Source organism: Cupressus sempervirens, chromosome 11, assembly GCF_028749045.1.
Source record: "Cupressus sempervirens isolate cs-2001-9-10 chromosome 11, ASM2874904v1, whole genome shotgun sequence".
Classification (NCBI taxonomy): Eukaryota; Viridiplantae; Streptophyta; class Pinopsida; order Cupressales; family Cupressaceae; genus Cupressus; species Cupressus sempervirens.
This window is the reverse complement of record NC_143128.1, coordinates 351,797,380-351,822,668: the sequence shown is the minus strand read 5'-3', so window position 1 is coordinate 351,822,668 and position 25,289 is coordinate 351,797,380.

Below are 25,289 nucleotides of genomic sequence, written 5' to 3'. Positions count from 1 at the left end.
TCTAGATAATAGGGGATGGGAGAGAAGAGGGTGGGGGGATAAGAGTGTGTGTCTTTGAAAGAGAGAGAGTTTGGGATGGGAGAGGGGAGAGAGAGAGTAGGGGATGGAGGATAGAGAGTAGGTGGTGGGAGAGGGAGAGAGTGAGAGTAAAGGATAGCAGAGTGTGTGAGAGAGAGTAGGGGATGGGAGAGAGTGTGAGAGAGTAGGGAGAGGGAGATAGAGAGAGGGGGATAGGAGTGTGTGTGACAAATCTAGAGAGTAGGGGATGGGAGAGAAGAGAGAGAGAGGGCGATGGGAATGTATGTGTGTGTATGTGAAAGAGAGAGAGTGTGATAGTGAGAGAGAGAGTAGGGGGTGGTAGAGAGAGTAGGGGATGGGAGAGATAGAGTGAAAGGATGGAAGAGAGTGAGAGATAGTAGCGGGTGGTAGAGAGAGTATAGGATGGGAGAGAAAAAGTGAAAGGATGGGAGAGAGAGTGTGAGAGAGAGTAGGGGATGGAAGAGAGTGTGAGAGAGAGTTGGGAATGGGAGAGAGAGAGTAAGAGTAGGGGATGGAAGAGAGAGAGAGAGAGTAGAGAGGGAGAGAGAGAACTTGAGAGAGATAGATAGTAGGTGGTGGGAGAGGGAGTGGGAGAGGAGGAGAGAGAGGGATGGAAGTTTGTGTGAGAGATCTAGAGAGTAAGGGATGGGAGAGGGGAGAGAGAGGGGGGGATGAGAGTGTGTATCTACAAAAGAGAGAGTTTAGGAGATGGGAGAGGGGGGGAGAGAGAGTAGCCTGAGAGAGAGAGAGAGAGAGTAGAAGATGGGAGAGAGAAATTGGGTGGTGGGAGAGGGAGAGAAGGGCAGATTGGAGTGTGTGTAAGAGAGAGTAGGGGATGGGAGAGAGTGTGAGAGAGAGTAGGAGGTGGCAGAGAGAGAGAATAGGATGGGAGAGAGAGAGTGAGAGTAGGGGATGGGAGAGAGTGAAAGAGAGAGAGTAGGGGATGGGAGAGAGTAGGGAGAGGGAGATAGAGAGAGGGGGATGGGAGTGTGTGTGAAAAATATAGAGAGTAGGGGATGGGAGAGAAGAGATAGGGAGGATGGGAGTGTGTGTATGTGTGTTTGTGAAAGAGAGAGAGTAGGGGATGGGAGAGAGTGTGAGAGTGTGAGAGAGAGAGAGTAGGGGGTGGCAGAGAGAGAGTATGGGATGGGAGAGACAGAGTAAATGGATGGGAAAGAGTGAGAGAGAGAGTAGGAGGTGGTAGAGAGAGAGTATGGGATGAGAGAGACAGAGTGAAAGGATGGGAGAGAGTTTGAGAAAGAATAGAGGATGGGAGAGAGTGTGAGAGAGAGTTGGGGATTGGAGAGAGAGAGTAAGAGTAGGGGATGAGGGAGAGATAGAGAGTAGAGAGGGAGAGAGAGAACTTGAGAGAGAGAGATAGTAGGTGATGGGAGAGGGAGTGCAAGAGGGGAGATGGGAGTGTGTATCTATAAAAGAGAGAGTTTAGGGGATGGGAGAGGGGGGAGAGAGAGAGAGTAGAAGATGTGAGAGAGAGTAGGGGATGGGAGAGAGAGAGAGAGAGAGAGAGAGAGAGAGTAGGAAGTGGGAGAGGGAGGATGGGAGTGTGTGTGAGAGATCTAAAGAGTAGGGGATGGGAGAGGAGAGAGGGTGAGAGAGGTAGAGAGAGTAGGCAGTGGGAGAGGAAGAGCAAGAGAGAGAGTAGGGCATGGGAGAGGGGGGAGAGAGAGTGTAGGGGATGGGAGAGAGAGTAGGGAGAGAGAGTAGGGGATAGGAGAGGAGAGAGAGAGTAGGGAGAGAGAGAGAGAGAGAGTAGGGAGGATAGAGAGTAGGGAGGATGGAGAATGAAGTGTTTTCACATAGTGTGTACATGCTATAGTGCATACACACTATATGAAATCACCTAAAAATGGTCAAAAAGCAACTTTGTGGCCCATTTCATCCATTATTTTCTTTTCTTCTATTGTGCACTTTGTTATTTCAATAGAAATCACAGGTTTCAACATAGCAAACATTATTTCAACACTTTTTGAAAGCAAACACCAAATTCAATCATTGGATACACAATTTGAAGACTTTTTGAATATTCCTATTATAGAAAAGGTTAGTGCAATCCATTTTAAATATTGTTTGTTGATATATAGATACAAATTTGATTATTATTTGACATGTTGTTTAATATATAGTGAATTCATTGAAAATTGTATGTTTGAATGAAATGTTATTTCGAAATGGTTAGAAATTTGACAAGTCATTTGATATATATTGTGTATTCATTCAAATAATTATAATTTTTATATGTATTTGAATAATTTGTAATTTACACATTTTAAGTAATTTAGATGTTTGAATAATTTGACATGTAGAAATCATCATCATGCCAAGGAAGAAACCAAAAACTCAAACAAATGAAGATAGGGAGAGAGATTTGGCAATTAAAAGAGATAAAATGAAATTACTACGTGAATAAAGAAAATTGCTAAGCAATAATGAAGAATTGACTTTCAAAGAGGATCAAGAACCACTAGTACAAAGAAACAAAGAGGAAGAATTAGAAAGACAAAGAGAACAAATGAGACTGTTATGCTCAAGAAGACAATTGAATTGTGAAGCTAAACCATCTTCCAATGTTGGAGTCATATTGTCCACTACACCATCTTCCAACATTGAAGTCATATCGTCCTCTAATGTTGAAGAGACATTGATTTGTAGATTTGATGATATACACACTCCATCATGTCATGTTGAAATAAAAACATCAACACATCAAGTAGGTGATATTCCATCTTTTACATCTTATTGCCAAGGCACATCATCTTCGGTTCAAGGTACACAATACACTCAACCTTATATTGATGTTCAAAATGTTGAGAGAATTGAAGAGATTAGATCACCTTCTAGAATTCATTTTAGAAGACCAAAATATTTATTGCAAATGATTAACTTATGCTTAAACAATGATAAAGTTTATTGTTAATCAATATTCTATCAAAGTTTTGAATAGATTAGGTATTGAATTTAATGTCATACATGCACATATCTAATTTAATGTCATACACAAGCATATCTAATTTAATGTCATACATGAACAAACATATAATATAAAATGATAACCAATAATGTCATGTACATTAACAAACACATAATATATTATGATAACCAATAATGTTGTATATGAACAAATATATCATATATTAACCAATAATGTTATAAGTCTAATAATGTCATACATCAAATTTAAAATGTCATATACATCAAATGTGTATCGAGTATGTCCACTGACACCTATATATATACATGTCTAGATCAACTATATCTTTTCCTTCCCATGAAGGGAAGGAAACAAATCTTTCGACATCTTCTGTCGTCATGTGGAGGGAGATGGTGGAGATGATGGGGTCCTCCTGACATGCTCACTCATCCTCTTGTTGAGGCTCTTCTCTAACTCAAGCTGATACAAACAAAGTAGATATGAATCAATATTTATTATACATTGAAATCAAATATATGTACACACAAAATTAATTATTTTCTTACCACCATCAGATAGTCACTTTGTAAGTCCACCTCGAAGGCTCGTGGACGTTCAAGCATGATGAGACCCTACAAAAATTCAATAAATATAATCACTTATAAATAACATTAGAAATTTTGATACTAACTATTATAAACAACAACTAAAACCAAGAAAATTCTTTCATACCTCAGTCAATGGCTGTGAGCTAGCCATATCTGCGACCACTCCATGATCGACGAACTGTCAGAGATGAGGAGGAGTGTTTGATGTCATGAGCTGCATGTCATACAATACACATTACATGTAACATGAAACATGAAGAAAATATAATCAAATGAATTAAATTAACATGAAATAAATGTACCTATACATAGCTCGTATGATGTTTATGCTTCAATTCCATAGTAAAGGTTGATGGTCTAGTAGAGAACTGAAGCACATGCATAAATTTTTGTGTCAATCCTTAATATGATTAATTAATAAATATATATATTAATTTAAATGATTAAATTGATACATACCTCTGGACTCATGGAGGGGACAAAAAATAGGGTCAGAGGATCACTGCTAGGCCCGGCAACACTCTGACCCTGAATTTTGAACAATGTCAATAGATGCTAATTAATTAATCATTCATTATACATATGAAATGTGATCAAATTATTAAATTATAATTGTATTTTACCTATGTGTCAAATCCAAATGTATCGTTCAAGAATTGATCAGTGACGAGGCCATCATTCGCACCATCTCTAGCATGAGTGGCAAATGTGCATAGGGATCCATGTGAAGTACACATTTGACCACGATGCATAGAAGGCTCCCCCTCAACTAATGGGCTCATGGAATGGATGATGGTTTCTGTCAAAGCATTAATGGTCCCTAGAGTGCCAGCCTCTTCATGTTCCTTCACAACTAAAGGAATAGTCACATGCTCATGCTATGGCTTGACCACAGGTGCCCTAACTACATTAGGCTGATGAGGTGCTCTCGACCTCTCAAATGATGACCCTCCAACTCTACCTTGGGAGTCTAATATATTAAAATAATTGGGGATCTCCCCAAGAAAAAACTCACAATATAATTTCTTCAAAAAATACATGGGGATCTCGTGATTGTTGCAAGGAGGGGCATCAAAAACCATCCACCATCTATCCCAAAAATTATTTCTAATAGCATTTTGTATGCACCAATAGATGGGGAACCGTTTAGTACCCTCTCTAATAGTATTTTGCTCACCAGATTTTCTAAACAATGCACATATTCTACCTTTTGGTATTTCTTTTTTTTTAACATCTTCATATGATAATTTATTTGCATAAAATATTTTTTGTTCATCCCTCTTAACCTGCCAAATATCTAACTAACCACTAACTGAGGCTATTTGGGTCTTAATGTATTTGAGGGATGATGCCAATTGAGCTCTCATTGGATCGGTTTGTCCAGATTCTTTCAACCAAGCAATGAGCCCTAATTCAGTTTTGCCTCTCTCCATTTCATTTATTATATTTTCTTGTGTGCCTGGCAAAGGTCTTGCAATTGGTTCAGGTTGTAGAATTTGTTGTTCTTCTTGGGGAGGGTTTTGGTTTTGAGTTTCTTGAGGGTTTTGAGGTTCTTGTGGATTTACCAGTTGATTATGGATATTTCCTAATAAAAAATTGATTGAAATCCAAATAAATAAACAAATCTAAATAAAAATTGTAAAAACCCTACAACATAATATAAAAAACCTACAAAACAATATGAAAAACATATCAAACAATGCAAAATGAAGTTTAGATCACATACAGCATCAGTTTCAGTGTGCTTGTGATCTCATATTTTGCTGGCGAGGAGGCATATTGGCAAGGGGGATGGTGAAAACCTTTGTTTTTTGAACCTGCGTATGCGCTGCTAGTGTAGGAATGCAAAAAAATTGAGATGAAAATGATGGGTTGTGGGTATGCAGCCCATCTATAAAATTTCACTTTTTAAAAAGCACGTATACACTATTCAAAGTAGAAAAAAAAAAGAGTTGTCACCTTTTTGGAACCACAACTCGGTGCATATACCTAGTATCAAATGTCTCCAGTTACATGGATGCCTCTAGTCATACAAATGCCTTCAATGATGCAAACACCTTTGGTGATACAAATGCCTTCAATGATGAAGATGCCTTCAGTGACATTCCCTTCATCTGATGACACTCACTTCACCTTAGGAATCTTCCTTCACCTTAGGAATCTTTCTTTACCTCAAGACATTCCCTTCTCCTTGGGATACTCCCTTTGCCTTGAAAATCTTTCCTTGCCTCAGAAATCTCTCTTCACCTTGGGAATATTCCTTCACCTCAGGAATCTTTCTTTACCTTAGGACACTCGCTTTTCCTCGAGACACTACCTCCACCTCAAGAATATTCCTTCACTATATGGTGCGCCAAAAGTTTCCTCATCATACTATGAGCATTGTACAATTTGAGTCATTCCTAACAATCCCACTTAATGGGGACATACTCATATCTAGAGAGGTACTTAACATGACAACATGTGCCTTTCAAACTTAATTGTTCTCACTTTGGTACCTACAAGGTATACAACATGAATTCAAAAGAAACAACATATATAGCCTATAACTATAGTCTCAAGCCTCAAAGCCAATCTGCCACATATAGACTAAGAACTCCTACTACATAGATAAAGTTAGTCTTATATGAATCCATTAAACAACATCACCATAATATCTAGGTATTCATGAGCACATGTAACTGATCAGTCCATGCCAACTACAAATACAACATTGCAATATCATAAAGTATCAACCAAATGATCAATATACTCAGTACAAAGAAACTTAAACCAAGATAAACATGTCAAAATTCTAACCATGGCCTCAAGAACAAAATCATGACAACATGATCGATACAATCTCAACCAGAGAGATTACATGCTCCATTTAAACATATCATAACATGTTAAATGAAAACATAATCCACACCTTTATCAAAGACTCTGTAGAGCCCTCAAGATGTCAACATCTTTAGTCACATGAAGATTAACATCTCCAAACAATACTTCATCAAATGTGAAAAGATCCTTCTACAACATCATATCTCATGCCTTCAATGTCTGCAATACCAATGCAAATTATTTGCTACATCACTACCAACAACTCCCATATAACTACATTGTCAAGTTACACGTGGAATCTACATCACTGCCAAAAATTCCCACCATATGGTGGTGCTGAGTCACACATGGAAAAGTGACAAACATCTTCCACATAAAGATTGAATTACTCTAACCAGTCATCATCAGATGACTGATTAGCTAAATAAGCACTGCTGGCAACTTCATCATCACTTGAAGAAGACTCAGAATTAGAAGAACCCTTCATTTTCTTCTTCTTCTTCTTCTATTTATAATCCATTTGGACATGACTAGTTTACCTACAATTCAAGAACTTTTCTTTAGACTTCTTTCAAGAACATTCAGGTTTCATGTCCTTCTTTCTTTTGTCCTTCACTTGATCTCAAAAGATGAGAGCCTCCTTAGCCACCTCAGAAGATTTCCTCTACTTATCCTTGGATAAAAGTGCAACAACCACTTCATCCATTTTAAACTATTTGGTAGTACTTTCAATGGCCATCACAAGATGATCCCATGAATTAGCCAACAAGCACAACAATAAAATGAAACATTCTTCTTCAATCATAGATACACCAATAAATGTTAGTTGTGTAATCACCATATTGAACACATTAAATGATTTGCCATAGTTGTTCCTCCATCCATCTTCAAAGAGTACAAATTCTTTCTCAAGAAGAGCTTGTTTACCAAGGATTTTCCCTGATAAATATCTCCCAACTTCTTCCACAAAGAATGTGCAATTTTATCCTCACAAATGTTTAATAGAATAGAATCCAAAAGACACAACCTTATCAATCCTCTAGCCTTTTGATCTACTAGATCCCATTCTTCTTGCTCCAATCTTGAAGGCTTGTTTCTAGACACAACAATCCATAGATCTCAGTCAACCAATATATCTTTAACTTTAAGTTTCCACACTTCAAAGTTTGTGCCATTGAACTTTTCAATGCCTATTCTCCCTATATCCACCATCTCAATTCTAGATAAACACTTTGCAAACTCCCAATAGAACCAAATTGAAACCAAAAACAACCCTACTTGACAAGGGTAACCAAGACTTTGATACCACTTGTTAGGAAAGCAATTGTGTGGAAAGACTTTTTGAATGCCCCATAATAGGGAAATAAGAAACAATTAATCCTAGAGATATACAAGTAAATGAAATAGTAATACAACATAGAGAATACACCAGATTATGCCTTCCTAATATCAATTTATAGAGGAAATAAGAAATATTTCACAACTACTTCGTCAACATTAAGATCTACATAGTGAAAAACAAGAACATGGAAAATATAATGCACACAAGATAAACAAAGGATACTAGATTTAATGTGGGAAACCCTTTTGGGAAAAACCCACCACCTAAAAACCCCCGAGAAACTTTGTATTACAATAAAAAATTTACATTCTAGTTTTTGGATAGGCTCACATGCTTAGATTGCCTTTATAATCAACCTAAATTTCACACTTTCAACCCATTCCATTCCTAACAAATCCCATAGACACTTATACACTCTGCAATTTGTTATGAAATCTAGTGCATTAATTGTCACAGAATAAATTGGTTACTGAAAACCTTGGAACTCATCCATCTAATGGTCAACTGTCCATCTAACGGTCACTCCTTCATGTATTAGATGTCTCTAGTCACTTGGATGCCTCTAGTCATATGGACACCTTTAGTGGCATTCCCTTCATCTCAAGACACTCCCTTCATTTTGGAAATCTTCCTTTAGATCAAGAATCTTTCTTTACTTGGGGACATTCCCTTCGTCTTGGGACACTCCCTTGGCCTCATGAATCTTTCTTCACCTTGGGAATCTTCCTTCATTGTACGAAGCACCCAAATTTTCCTCATCATAATGTAAGAATCGTATAGTCTAATTCATTTCTAACATTAACAAATTTTCAATAGGATTCATCTATAATTAGCTTTTATTGGTTCCTCTCTACTCACGTCCTCCATGGAAATATACCAATGATTATTTCTTGTATTTATATACACCATTGTTGTGTAGATTTGATTCTTCTTGTGAAGTGATTCGCTCAAATTCATCTATTGTCCTATGTCCCTTCACTTGATGTCATGTCTCACACGTCGACATGCTTAGTTGTTTGCTTATGTTGTGATTGAGTCGATTTTGACCGGGCAACCTTCTTGTTGGAACAATAATTAAGAAATATTTAATATTTCCTACTTTTGTTACTTAAATGCATTAATTAACATGAATCGATGATTAATCTGATGTGTATATGTATGTTATGGGATCTTGCATTTCATTTCTTATATGATTATATTATGTGATGTGATGTCATGTTATTCCACTCATGATTATATTTAAGTTTTGTATCTAATCATATTATTTTGGATACTGACTCATTTTTTATTGTGAGTGTCTGAGTGGTTACAGGTTTGTTGAGATGAGGGTGTGGTTAAGGTAGAGAGGGTTAGCCTCTCAGAAGGGGATGGATAGTAGCCCTTGCATCCCACACACCACTTAGCTTTAAAATATGATCTTATTTCTTTTGTTGTATTTTATCTTTTTCTCATGATAACATGTAGGATTGGAACTATATATTTTATGGATAGTTAAAAGTTTAAGTAGAGTTTGAATTGTACATCTTAAGTTTTGATTATCATCATGATGTGATAAGATAACTTGAAGATCATAGCATGATTTTTCAAATAGACAACATTTAATACTATAAACTTTTATTATGCTAAGACCAAATTGAGTAAATGAAAAATCATTCACTAAAAATAAAAATGTCAAATTAGGTCAGTTACACTAGAGAGAGGAAACATAAGTAGGTTATTGGGAAAAAGTGGATATACCTAGCGGCAAGAAAGGAGAAGGGTTGAGTAGAGGAGTTCAACCAGATCGAATATCAGCAAATTCAAGTTCCTTCCTTAAATGCATTTTGATATTTCTTAGTGTTTCAAGATTGTTGAGTTGAACATTAAATCAATACCACACCAATACCATGCTTTTTTGTTGTTGTTGTATGGGTTTGGAATTCAATTTATTTTAATTGGTGCTTGTTCTAGTTCTTGATAGAACCATTAGCAACTTACCCCTTTCTCAACCTTATTTACTTGCTTGAGTTGGGGAAGAAAAAGTCATTTTCTTGAAAACATTTCTGCTCCCAAACACAAAACTTGTATACTTGTAGTGTTTAACGTGTCAGATCAATATTGTATTGATATTAACATCTTGACTACATTCATTTGTGAATTGGTTACCTTTACTAGGGAATGGATAGAGTTAGGGGTCTAATTGTGGGTTTGTCGGACGCAGCTATCCTCCCTACAAATTGTACCATTGACGAAATTTCAAAAAAAAAAAAAACACAATGAATTTTTTGAAATTTTCACCATTTGATCTTCATGATCTGTATATTTTGTGATAAAAAACAACAAAATTTTTGAGAAAATTTCGCTGTGTTTTTGTGAATTTGAAAAAGAATCATGTTTGACTTTTTTTTTTTTGTCTTTGGTGCATTTTGTCTGGAGATTAGCCAATGTCTATATGTATTAGATGTGAGATACCCTATCTAAAATTCTTAAGTCCTTATGTATTGTGGTGAAAATTTTCCTTAGACATCATCCATGAGCTTTTTTTACTCCTTTGGTATGACACTAAATACCTACCCTTCTGTGACTATAAAATTCTAGTAATAAATTTGGAAATGTTACCTTTTTCCTATCTACATTACTTGAACATCTCAACAATCACATTGTGAAAATACTATTAAATTTAGGTTGAAGATTTATTCAAAAGAGAATGATAGCGAGTGAGGAGAGGGATGTAGGTTTTCAATTTTCTATGTCTAGAGTTTGTTTTCTACAACCGTACAATAATTTTTATGTTTTTGGGTTTTCTACTTAGGTTTTACCATTCTTTTCTTTTTTTTAAATTTAGGATTGACATTTTTTGTTTTTATTCTTTTAACTAATGTTTATGTTTTATGTTTTTTTACCTCGTGATTTGAGACTCAACTTTATGCTTCCACCCTAGATAAATTCACCTCTCGATTTATTTTTTAGGGTTATTTTTGAATTTAAAACCTATTTTGTTGAGTTGTTTTGAATTGTTTATGTTTACAATATTTCTTTAAATTTTTATGTATGTTACTTACACCTCTACTTGTAATGTAGCCTATGTATGTTAATGACCTTAGGTACTAATGAGTCTCCATATTTAATTTACTTTTATTTTAATTTTTTTTATTATATTAGTCTTCCCTTAAGCTATATGTTCAAAATGGCATGTAGGTAGAGGTAAAGGGTCATCATAAATTATCCAATTGAATTTCCTATATACAACACATTTTCCTTTTTATATCATTGTCATTATATATTGGCCTTTATATTTTCTTGCAAATTGTATATTTATGTTTTTCACATGAGAGTATATGATTTAACATGCCTTGTAAACTTGTGTGTTTAAATGATTGTATCCTGGTAAATTCATTCAAAAGGCTACCATCATGTACAATTTAACTATTTTATGTAAGAAAATTATGCACTTTACTCAATTAATTGATGTTAAAAATCTTAAAGATTAGTTTACCCTAAGAAATAATAGATTTAAAGATTTAAAGTTGTGTCTATTATTATTGCAATATTTTCTTATAATATATGTCTAAATCTTGTAAAAATTTGACAAAAACAAGTATTTAATTATGTTATAAATTATTATCATTTATGGCTATATTACAATCTTTTATAGCAATTAATTTTTATTACCCAAACTCATTTTTAAGAACTAATGAACTTAAAAGCAACTTATACATGAATTAATTACTTATTTGAAGAATATTATATGAATAGTAAAGATGAAAGAAAAAAATATAGATTGATGTTGTGAGGCTTGTAGAACTTTCTTGAAGAATATAAAGAGTAATGATAAATTAAGTATTTCGCTTCACTATTCTAAACATAGCATTTTAGACTATCAAATATTGGTAGGTCCAAGATTTTTCTATAACAAGTAAAATAAAAATTTTCAATGGAGCCTCTAAGGTTTACATTATAAAACATATAGTTGTCAAAAGATCACTACCTCTTAACTTGAAAAACAAACAACACTAGGACTAAGAGCAAACAAAGATGTGCAATTGTCAATGAAACAAGAAAGCATAAAATGGAAGACATAAGAAGGATAAAACCTTATGGTTTACCAGAGTGCTATCATGACTTCTCATTCTTCCATCTATTAAACATGACCATTCCATATTCAAAGGCTCCATATCTTTAGCATTGCAACAATTGTTGCTTCTCTTGCTCAATATCAATGTGATCAACCCTATCATCTTATCAAGTTGTCTAAAAACCTTTTGAAATTAGTAAATACAATTGTTGACAATGATAATGCTCAAATTGATGATCTTATCTATTTGTCTTTCAATTGATGGTCTTATCTACTTGTCTTTAAGGTGGGGTTATATCTAGTTCCATTTTCCCCATTTTAAATTGGAAGCTTACAAATGTATTGGTTACAACTCTTTTCAACTCTTAAAATTTGACTTCCATGACAATACCAAAAAATTCTCCCTAATGAAGTCATTAAAAGAACTTAGGGCTTGTTTAGCAATGAGAATACAAGTGGAACAAACATATGTATATTCTTAAAATTCTAAGTTCTTTCTTTGGATGCACCAAATCGGAATTGGAATAGAAATAAAATTGGAATACGTATTCCAATTTTGGCCCAAAAATGAGCATTCGCTATTCCACCTATATAGGTGGAATAGGAATATGTATTCCTATTCCAATTTTTTTAATTTTAGAAAACATAATATTTTTAGTCCGTGAATTCCGCATCAAATTCTGGGTGAACCAAACAAGAATACGAATACGTAAACTCATTTTCTATTCAAGAATAAGTATTCCTATTACCATTTTATATTCCCATAGCCAAACAGACCCTTAAATATTATTTGTATTCCAACAATGTCAAATATTATTTAAGTGAATATCAATAAATTAATCAGATTTAAATTAAATGAATGAAGGTTTTTATATGACTGACTAATTTTCCAACTATTTTCACAAATGTCATTTTGTGGCATTCCTCTTTGACTTAAATTTATTACTCTTATAAACATTGTATTAAAATTAAATTATTTATTTCTGTGACCAACCTAATTGTTAATTTATCTCTCCACTGATAGGTCTCTCATGAAAACATTCCATCATATGCATGCTGGCTCTAAACTCGTTCTTTAAATGGTTGACCCTTAAGAGAGTCTTACCATCTTTATTTTCAAATTCTAAAAAACTTATCAGTTTTCTTTTGCATCTAAAGGTTAAAAGGGACTTTTGTTTATGTTCACAGTTCAAAAGAATTAGAGATGTTTCAACTGCCTTTCACCTAAATTTGTCACACACATTTACCAGTTCTAAATTGCTTCTGCTTATGGAGATGCATAAATCTTCTCCTCAGAGAAATGTATATGAAAATTAATGGAGTAAAAATATAAAAAAATAATGGAGTAAAATATAACGATGTTTAAAAGCATGCAATCATTAAACCGAATATAAAGTCTCAACTTCTGCGATTATACAATGTCATTTGATTTTTTAAGTAATATCAATAAACCATGAAAATATTAGACAATAAATATAACAAAAATATAGGAAAGTACATTACATAATAATATTTCTATCAAAGTATAATAGTTTCTATATAGGGAGGCTTTGACTCCAATTTCATAATACATGTTTGTCTTTATTTGTTTTTCGGGATAGAGTAACACTAGAAAATTGAGGAGTTCCAGATAACATCCTCAGTGTACACTAATTATTAGTCCCTGTTTCCCATAGGTGGGGACTAATGTTTTCACATTACTTCCTACATTAATATGTGCCTCAAAAGTCTAGAAAACCTAAAAACAATCCCACAAAATTCATCGCTCTTCCTTCATTTCTATTTACCATAATTTTTCTCCTGAATTTTCTACCATTTCCATTGGAGGGGGCTCTTTTTCCCAGTAGCATTTTCTTTTTTGTTGCAATAAAATTCAATCTTAAAAATATTAGCATTCCATCTATTCTTTGAAATTAGCATTCCACCTGTTCAGTACGTGTTGCTTGCATGCTTGATTAAATTTGCTTTTTCAAATGCGTGTTATTGATGGGTTCCTTTTATACCACAACCGACTTCACTTTACCATTGCATTGAATTCCTCCTCCTATTAGCTGAAAATCATAGGGTATGGTATCATCCTCTGCATGTAGGAAGCAAATTAAATGAACTAGAAAACTACTCATCTCACTTCTTGATCTCTTATTTGAATCTAGACAAAGCTATGGAGACGCCCCTCTTTTCTATTATTGGAGGCAAACCATGGTATGCATGGAGATAGTTGTGTTAGTTCAATGGTTTAACTACATAATTCCATCAACTATATATAGTTGTTACATAGCCTTCCCTTCTAGATTCGATCGAGCTCAAGAGTTAGTTGTTGCCCAGAGACAGTGGGGATGGGGCCCTTCTCTTTAATTCACTCAATTTTTTAGCTTCAGGTTAATAGGTATGGCTTCCTAGCTCGTTAATAGAATTTGTTTGCATAAAAATAAGTTTTATTGTATTCCACGTATTTTTGGCAGCGTCTAACACACACCTCTTGCATGCTCTGCTGACATGACTACATAGACCTGTGTCTCCTTACTTTCGTGGCTCATGCTTGTTCCCTCGAAATAGGTTTTTTTTCTTGAGTTCTTTTTATTATCAAAACTTTACTTTACCACTAGAAAAAATTCCTTCACTTTCATCTGCTAACTATCAGGTATGTCTTTTTGCCATCTTTGGCTAGCTGTTCATTTTCTTTTTTCCTTCCTTTATACTTAATGTACATCAATGTGCCAGATTTCATAACCAATAGCTCTTGGTTGTTCTTATTCCATGATGGGGAACAGGCCCAATAGTAGGGGAAAGGGTACTATTCATTTTTCTCTTAGCTTTGCAAAATACATGAAACCATTCACATGTTCATCTTTTTGTGAGGTTTCATTTTTCGATTCATAGACACAAAATGTTGTGCACTATGCCCTTCTTATTTCATTGGGAATAAATTGAATTAGAAAATGGGATTTTCTTTGACTGGGGCTTCCTTCTGTTACTTTCTAACTCTGGTTGTTGCTTGCTCTAAAAAATGATATAATACCCATTTAGATGTAATTTTTCTTTCAAAAAAGTAAAACATTTACCATTTTGAGCATTTTGAATTCTTCTTTTAGTGACAATGAATGAAATTCTCAAAAAATTTGACTCTGGAAGTACATTGACATTTGCATTTTATGGTTGTGTTGGTCATCTTCTCATTAAGTCATAATAATTTTGAAATATTGTTTTCCCCTCATGCCTCTTCATTTCTTCTACTATACTGCTTCCAAATCATGTTTCTCATCACATTTTCATTCATGCGTTGAAAGAGAATATATATTCAAGGGTTCTGATTTGGCTTGTCTGCCAGAAATTTTAAAATGGCAGATTGTGAAAGACAAAAACCCTTTGTTGAAGATGATAGGCAAACAAGCACAATGATGTAAAAGATGAGGCTATAGAACTATGTAGAGTATTTTATAAATAGTGAGATTTCAAATTCCATTTTTACCATGAGCATATACATTTTATGTATCATGCATTTAAAATCATATCCATTCTCATCTTTTGCATCTCTTGCAGCAATTTTAACTTGCTTTTCTCTAATTTTTAGGATACTCAAGCTTATTTTATGAAATATCATTACCATAAAATCCTTTGGCTGATTGAGACGAATAGAAGAACTCTAGAAATAATTTTTTCATATTTACCAATGATTTTTTCACTTAGTCTATTTCAAAAATGATAATACACTGCACTTCTTTGTGATGCTACTCTTTATCTTGAAGCTTCTTCTATTACATAAGTTATGAAGCTGATTTCTCCAACTCTACATATGGGTTGGCTCTGTTTGGGCCTTTGACTGTCATTGAATATTGTTTTCTTCATGCAACTAGCTGCCAAATTCTTGTGAGAATTTTGGTTGTTATTTTCATGTCCTAGCCACTATGTTTTCTATTTTCCAAAGAACCCTACAATTTTGGTGATACCATTTAATGCTCTACTACTAGTATCTGTGAGCTCTATTTATCCATGTAATTTTTTTGATTAGATAAACAAGTTTTACAGGGACCCTAAAACCCAAAAGTTAAAACATAAACAATGCTGATAACAAACATGAAAAGCCCAGCCAAAAAAGTACCAGTTCAAAGGCTGATAATAAGCACAAGGCCCAGCCAACAAACTAAAACCATAGACAAGACCAAGAACAGAAACCACAAGAAACAACTAGGGAAAAAGCCCTTACAAAAAGCCAAAAAAAAAGGCACAAGAAGAAACAAAAGAATAAGCAGAGGATCAGTCCACATTCTTTCTCTTCAGGTCATGCATGACCTGAGCTACCTCATAGGCCATCTTGTTCTCCTCAGCCTCATGTTGGTGTTCCCTTTGATCCTCTTGGTCCTGATCATTGTTGATGTTGTCCATAGCAGTGTTGACTCCCACTCTAGCTTCATCTCTATCTTTTCCATCCTCATCATCCTTCATAGCTCTATCTTTGATCCAGTCTATTAAAGATATGATGTTGCTATTAATGGAGCTAAGCATCAAAATCATCTGATTTGAGAGCTTATGATTGTAGATTTCGAGGTTGTTAATCATTCTCTCTGCCAAACTAAGCCTCTCGCCATTGCCTTTTTTATTATTAGAGTCTGCTCCGTTCCTATTATACTCCATATGACCCACTTTCTCTTTGACCTCCTCCAACTCATGGAAAAGCCACTTGATTGATCTGAAGTTATCAATCATGCTATTGTGAGCATTATTTAGGAGATTCAACCCAGTTTCCTTTGCTTTGTTTGAAATTTCCACAATCATTGGGTCAATGAGTTCTTCAAGCCTCGTCTCTTCTTGGTTATCCACGAGGACCTACAGGATCATGGCCTCTCTAAAAATGCCCATTTTTGAGGTCCTAACTCTGAAATTTTTCCAAGCTTTCCTCATGTTATTTATCTGCACCTCCCCACCCTCTATCTCAAAATCCAAATTTTGTTCCTCAGGTTGTACATGAATATGGATAGGTGAAAGAGGCAGTGAAGACATATCCCATTCTTGCTACTTTATCTCATCCTCCAGACCCTCCCTCTTTCATTTCTTCTCTCCACAATCATCCTTATTTTTCTCTTGTGTCTCCATTCCCTCCTCTTTTGTCTCCACATCCTCCTCCTCATCACTGTCATCGTTCACATCCTTCACATGATGCTTCTACTCATGATCCCTAGGACTTTTTCTGCTAGGGGTGATTGAGGAAGGTGAGTTTTTGACTTGTTGGGTGGCTTTCTTATCAATGAAAGAAATCACATCATCCTCAGAGCTAAAGCTCTGAATGTCATCCAAGTTTGAAGAGAAGCTAGAGCTTCCAAAGGTCACATTCTCAGTTTGAGGCCGAGCCTTGCTAATAGACTGGGCCTTAAAATGCTCATAAATAAGCAACAAGAGCCCCTTATGCAACACAGGGTTATCAGTAGGCTTCTTTTTGAAGCTAACCACCGCCTTGCTCTAAGAAGTTAACAAGTAAAAAGGAAAAGATATTTTACGACTGTGCCAAAAATGATTCAAAAGAACAAAGTGGTGGGTACAAGCCCTATCAAACCTAGGGTCCAAAGTAATATACTCTATAATAGCTCTCAGAACATACCTCCACAGTTTCTTCATGGTATCAGGAACATAATGCATATCAATCTTCTTTAGGGCTTTTAGTTGCTTCTCATCCTTTACAAAATCCCCCACAGCATTAGCCGAGAGCTTCTTATCCCTGAAAAACTTAAAACCCTCAATTGGGATTTTAGTAACGGTCAAAATAACCTCCTCAGTGATCATGAAAGAAACCCCATTCACCTTCACTCTTCCATCCTTCCATGAACCAATCATACTATTAGTCACCTCCTGATGAAAGCCATGCAATTTTGTAGTGTATCTGGTAATCCCACCCAGATCCAGCTACTCCCATATTTTATCCTTGCTCTTCCATTTCTCAGTTTCACCCACTGGCTCTTTTCTACACCTTTCATCAACCATGTCTACACTCTGCACACCCTCAATTCTCTTATGCACCTCACATTGCAATAGATTGGAACATCTGTGAGTAAGTAGAATGTAGAAAGAATTAGCCCTTCGGTCACTTCTATTGAAAAAGTAATAAATAATCCACAAAGCATGTCCACTAGTTTCTAATAAATTGCAACAATTATAATTTCCCATGCTAACTTTTTGGGAAGTACCCTTTCCCTTTGATCTATTCATACTCATAATTGTGTATTGATCCTCTCTATACATCCTTGGATCTTGTCTAGATCGATCAAGCTTTTAACATTCGCTGACAAAGTATTTTTGGGACACCATGTCATAATTTGGCTTGCGCAGACCCCTATATTTGCAAACTTGTCAGCAACCAAATTAGCTTCCCAAAAAATATGAGTGACATTGACTCTACTAAATTTTTCAAGTGTCTCATGAGTCTCATGAATTAGATTCATAATTGACCATGATGGCTAAGAGTTTCCATTAATGCATTTAATAATGTTGTTCAAATCCCCTTCAAGCCAGAGATTAGTAACTCTAGTTTCAAAAGCTAGTTTGACAACATTACACGCAGCATTCACTTTTGCAAAATGGTTGGTTTGATAACCCAGTAGGACTAAAAAAGCCACAATACCATCTCCATTTTCATTCCTTATTATGCCTCCACTTCCCGAGGAGCCAGGATTACCTTTGGACGCTCCATTGAAGTTGGCTTTATGCCAACCTTTTGGTGGGAGAAGCCATTTGGCTTCCTGTCTTTTCATCTTTCTATCTTTTTCCTTCTCCTTATTTCTGCCACCTAATTCAATATCTCCACCTTTCATTACTGAATAGTTTTCCTTAATGTTAGCAAATGTTTTCTTTCCTATCACTTTAGCCAGCTCATCTTTATCTCTGAACATTTTGTTATTTCTCTCCTTCCAGATGCTCCAACAGAAATGAAGCACAATCCAATTGCTTAATTTCTAAAGATGAGACCTGTTGAACATACATTTCCATTAGTATAAAAGGTCCAGGAGGTTGGAAGGCAGACACCAGCTGAAGCCCAGGTCCTGGGTGAGGAAGACCCAAACCTCCCTGGAAAAGGAGCAATGAATGAACAAATGATTGCCAGTCTCCATCTGATATTTACATAGCACACATCTGCTAGGCAAAATATGACCTCTTTTAATGAGGTTATCCTAGGTAAGGATTTTTTCCTACAGAGCCAGCCAGTAGAACATATTAATTTTTGGAATGAGGCTAGGAATCCAAGCCCTCGACCAAGGAGGAATCTCTTTTAATCTCCAAAGGGCTGATTACCCAGAGGCAGCAGTATATTTCCCATTGGCATTATCTCCCCAGACCAACTCATCCTTGTTGTTATTTAGGACCCTAGAATTAGGCATAATCATAATAGGGATAAGATCTTCAGAGATGACAGAAAGGTCTATCCATCCCTGGTCGTTCCTGTAGTTACTAAATTTCTTCCCAAAAAGGTTGATGCAGTCATTCATCCAGACCTCATAGCCAGGGTTGTTCATAAGGGGGCCCTGAATGAGCCAACTATTAGACTAGAACTAGATGTCCTCCCCATTTCCCAATTTCCAAGATACTCTAAAATTAGCCAGATCCCTGGCTTTTAAAAAACCATTCCAAACAACGAACCCTCTTGGGATATCTTCACTGAAGAGGGTAAACTATTTAGAGGGTCTCTTAATATACTTGTTTTCTATAATGTCTCTCCATTCCCCTGTGCTGCTAAAGATACACCATATTTTCTTTGCTAGTAGAGCCTTGTTGAGGTGAGTTAGCTTCTTGATACCTAGACCCCCATATTTCTTAGGGAGGCAAACTTTCTCCCAAGAAACAAGAGGATAACTTTTATTCTTTTCAGCCTTCATCCATAAGAAGTCTCTTTGAATTTTTTCCATTCTCTCTGCAAATTTCATAGGGATCACAAAGAGGCTCAAAGCATAGACAGGCAAGTTCTGAAGGGTAGATTTCACCAGTTGGCATTTTCTAGCTTGGCTAAGAGAGGCCCCTTTCCAACCAACCAACTTCTTATTAAATCTATCCATAATGTCGTTCCAGAAAGAATCAAGAGGGTTCATGCCCAAAGGAAGCCCAAGATAGGTAGAGGGAAGCTTCTCCACACTGTGTCCTAGAATTTTGGAGATTTTCTTCTGTCTGTCCTCAGGGGTGTTGATAAAGAAAATAGAGCTCTTATCCCAGTTGATGAGCTACCCTGACCCTCTGGAGTAGATATCCAAGATGTCCTTCATAGCCTTAGCCTCTTTAATAGAAGCCTCCCCTCCCATTATAGTATCATCAACAAATTTTTTATGCAAAAAAGGGGCACTTTTAGAAGAAGGTTTAAAACCTTTGATTCTCCCTACCTTCTTATTCTTCTTTATAAGTTTGCCTAAGCATTCCACCAAAATAATGAAGAGAATTGGCGAAAGAGGATCCCCCTAACGAAGGCCACAGGAGGGTTTGAAAAAATTGGAGGTGGATGCATTAACTAAAACTACAAGAGAGGAAGTAGACACCAACTGAGAAATTAGGTTACAAGATTTTTCATCAAACCCAAAAGCCTTCAGCACCCTATCGAGGAAAGACCAGTCGACCCAATCATAGGCTTTAGAAAGGTCTAGTTTAAGTAACATCCCTTCCCTTTTTTCAGCTTCTATAGAGTGAATCACATCATGCACCATCATTATGGAGTCTAAAAATTTTCTGCCCAAGACAAAACTAGTTTGCTGATGAGAAATAATCAGAGGGAGGAGTTTGAGCAACCTAGAAGTAATAACCTTCAAAATGGTCTTGTAGAAAGAATTGCAAAGACTAATAGGTCTAAACTTGTCCAAGGATCTAGCTCCAAGATTTTTAGGAATGAAAACTAAAAAAGTGGAGTTTATCTCCTTAAGAATGCTTCTTGCCCCAAAGAATTCCTGAACAGCCTGCACCACATCCTTCATCAAAATAGGCCAAAACATTTGGAAAAAGAAAGATGGGAAGCCATCAAGGCCAGGGGATTTATCAGCCAATAGAGAGAAGAGAGCTTCTTTAACTTTTGACTTGAAAGGAATGGCTCGAAGTAGATTATTATGGTGAAAAAGGATGACCTTAGGGATACAAGTGATAATGTCATCTTGATCCATTTTGGAAAGCAAAGGATCCCAATACAATAGGGAAGAGAAGAAAGAAACAAACTCAATTGATATTTCCTTATCCTTGGTCAGCAATCCCTGTCCTTTCTTTAAACTTGTGATTTTGTTGTTTGCACAATGCTTAAGAGTAGTGAGATGAAAAAACTTCATATTCTGATCTCCCTCTTTGAGCCAGTTTACCCTTGATCTTTGTCTCTAGAACTTCTCCTCTTTACTAATAATATTGTGTAAATCTAAAAGGATAGACAACTCAACCTCCTTGTTTAGCTTTTCATATCCATCCTCCTAAATAGAGGTTTGAATAGCAGAAAGATTTTTAGTTAGGACTTCCTTCTCAAAGAAAATGTGGCCAAAATTAGACTTGTTCCAAGCTTTAACCATACTTTTAACATTACTTAGTTTTCTTGCTACCCTAAACATAGTTGTGCTTTCCACATCAATACTCCACCAGAGCTTAATCTTGTCTAAAACGTCAAGGTGGGAGGTCCACATTTTTTCAAAATGAAAAGGGGTAGGCCTTTTGGGACCTATAGGAATGACTAAAAAGGGAAATAGGGGAGTGGTCAGAACCCACTCTAAAAAAAAAAGTTAATTTACAAGAGGAGGTCTTCAACCAATCAGGATAGATAAGAGCTCTCTCTAGTCTTACTTGAATACATTCTTGACCAATGCATTTATTTGACCAAGTAAAGGCACCTCCCATGAGGTCTAGATCTAAAAAGCCAGACCATTTATGAAGTTTGCAAGTTCAGTTTTGCTTTCCCAATTTAGAGGCAGACCTCTGTTCTTCTCCTCATCCATTAGTGAAGTATTAAAGTCACCCATAATAATTCCTTTCTTTAAATTGCTACTTTGCACTAGACTATGAGCTCTAGTCCAGTAATTCTTTCTTTCTCTCTTATTGTTAGGAGTATATAAGTTCATCAGGAACCAGCTAACATTGGAGGGGATCTGAAAGACATTACAAAAAAGAATATTACCATCATTGTAGGTCACTTCCATTCTAAAATTTTTCATATTAAAAAGGGTTAGTAGACCCCCTGACACACCATCAGAGTCCAAAGCCTCCCCACTCATCAAGTTGCTAAACTTAATCTTCCCCAAAAAATCCTTTTTCATCTTAGTTTCCTTGATCATCAAGATGTCTGGTCTTTGATATCTGATTAGGTTCCTAATAATTTCTTGTTTATGGGCTCCATTAAGGCCCCTTATATTCCATGATATGATCTTCATGATTAATTCTTGGAACACTCCTGAAGAGTTCTTTGGCACCCATTCGCCAAGCTTCTTCTGGTCTCCTCTTCTTTGGCTTCCTTCTCATATTTTCTATCTCTTCTAGCTATTGAGCCCACATCTGGTTTGCAGCTACTTCTAGTCTCCACCAGAGAGGTCTGAGAAGGTCCTCTAACATTTTTCTTCCTAGGCTTTGGGGAATGAAGAATTTCAGTCTTCATGCCAAAATTCAATGACCTGGAAGCCTTGAGGGTAGACAAAGGGTTGGATAGTGGAAACTCCCACTAGTCCAGTTCCTTGACCAAAACATCCAACTTTCTTGTGCTGGTCCCTCCAGCTAAAGAGGAAACAAGATTTTCCTTAGGGTCTTGATAGATGATAATATCCTTATTATCTCTATTATTCTCCACCTCTAAGGGAGCCTAGACCAACCTACTCATAGAAAGTGGAGACCTTAATAGCACCTCCACCTGAGCATCTTGTAGAGGGGCTTCCTTGCCTTCCTCAACTCCATAAACCAACCTTCCCTTAGCTAAAGCACCCTCAGTAAGTTGGGGAGGAACAAAAGATTGCTTCTCCCTAATGACAAGAGAGGAGGTTGGGGCAATCTTTGATAGCTCAGCCTAAGGACCCGCCATATCAGTTGTTCCCTGAGGCAAAGTTGTTTTAGAAGGATGCAATTGATTTACCTTCTTTGAGTTATCTGCCACCTTTAAATTTTTTGATAGCGGCCCCTGTTGTCCCTAGATGGAGGTCTTTTTTCTCTAGACTTTCTTGAATCTACCATGAGAAGCCATAGAGGGATTCTTCTTCTTAACTAACTTTTCTTTCAGGCATTGAAAAGCCTTATGGCCTATCTTAAAAAAAATATAACATCCAAATGGGACACTCTCAAAATCCAACTGTTGAATATGAGTGCCAAGTTTGGACTGAAAGCACACCACTTCAAGCATATCATCCCCTTCCCTAACAACTATACAAATCCTTGCATATGTCAGCTTGCTCTTAGAAGCAGTAGTTGGGTCTATGGAGAGAAGCTCTCCAAAAGAACTGGCCACACCCTTAAACACTTCCTCACTCCAGAATTCCTAGGGCAGCTTTGGGAGTCTAACCCCTACTAGAGCTTGCTAAAAGAAAGATTCATTTAAATCCAGTTTTGAGGACCATTTTTGCAGCACCAGGGTAGCCCTTCCAATGGTCCAAGTTCCTTTACACAGGATGTCAACCATATCGTCTTTATAGGTGAATTCAAAAGAAAAAAATCCCTTTGCCATTGCAGTAACACCGACCTGCCCTTTTAGGCTCCATTTCTTCATTGTAAAGGATTGGACAACATCGATGTTTGGTCTCTGACCCATGAACTTCCCCACAAGAGTGGCAACCATCAAAGCTATGCTATGATCAACAATTTCATCTCGAATGGCAATCATGCATGATCCCTTTTCCAGACCAAACACAACCTTAACCAGAGGGAAAGAGGACTTACCTGAAGACTTAACACCAAAGAGTGAGGTCCATTTCACTGGGAGATTCCCTGATCTGTCCTCCTTGGATAGTGATTCTAGCACATGATGGGTACCACCAGCCTCATGTGGGGCCCCATCCCCAAAAACCTCCTCTCCACAGTCAGCCTGGGTACCATCTTACGTGCCAGGATTCTGAGATCCACCTCCCTAAGATTTCCCACCCAGCACTAGGTTTTAAATTTGAACAACTTCCCAATCTCTCCCCTTCCTGCTCCCCAATCCGCTCCCCTTACCACCATCTTCATGTGGGTCCCCATCCCCAGACTTTGCCTCTCCATAGTCAGCTTGGATTCCATCCTGCATGCCTGGGATCTGAGATCCATCTCCTTGAAGTTTCCCACCCAGTGCCAAGTTTGAAATTTGAACATGCACTTCCCTTTGCTTCCCTACCCTCTTCCCTGGTCGCTCCCCTTCATTGCATATCCCCTCCATCACATATTTATCCATGTAATGTTGTATGGGTCTGAGATTTGGTATTTCCCTTGTTCTATCTTTGCACATTGTATCCATTTTTTTTTTAATAGAGGAATTTGAGACCAGAATTTGTTTGTTTAGAACTCCCTTTTCAATAGTTCAAATCATTGCCCTCAAATTAAAATTTGCAAAATTTTTAAATACTTTGATTATAATTTTAGTTGGGTTCTTTAGTAATGGGAATCAAATACAACTCAAAATGCATTGTGTAGTCCATTTAAAAATATATTTTTCTGGTTTATAGTGTCACTTGACTTATAGAGATGCTCATTCTAGCCCTGCCTATATCTAAGGCAAAAATGTTTGATGTTGTGACCACCATCAAATAGAAATAGCATTGAACTTTGATGCTTCTATGTTTACGTATTCTTCTACTGCTGCACTACATGAAAATTACAACTACTCTCTTGTCTACACTCCCTACTAGGTCTCTCTATATGGGCATACTATCTTGTACACTTAAACAATGTCTTGCTAAAGCTCATCTAGCCCAACTACCAGCCACCTCTCCCGTATGCATTTAAACAACTCATCCAGCCCAACTACCACCACCTCTCCCATGTGCACTTAAACAGTTTCTTGCATCGACTCATCCAACCCAACTAGCAACCATCTCACAAGGACTAGTGCTGCACACAACCCTTGTTACATACTAAACACAAACAACTACTTAATATTGATAAATTTATAATCAACTCACTATGCATTCCAAAGTTTATAGGAATTTGTCTCTTCTAAGGTTTTTTTTTTTTTTTTTTTAAATCAGAAAAATTTACTTATGAAAGCTAGACCAGTTCAACTTAATTCAAAAAAATGATTATTTGCTCCACATGTAAATATCAACCCAAAACAATAAACATATCAATAAATTGAAATAACTTTATTAGCATCCTAAAGTACATCATAGATGTATCAACCTTGTGGGTACTGAATGTTCAATACTATCAGCTTGTTTAAAAAAGTTTACATGATAGAAAACCTCATAGTTACATGTTTGAATATGTGTTGAGAAAGGAAAAGCTCTTAAAGCTTGTGGTATCTCACTACTTTCATGCTTGAAGGGCGGTGTGACAGCCTCAAAAGCCTCTACAAGTAGTTTTACCTTTCTTTGCCTAAAAAGAGACAATTTTTGG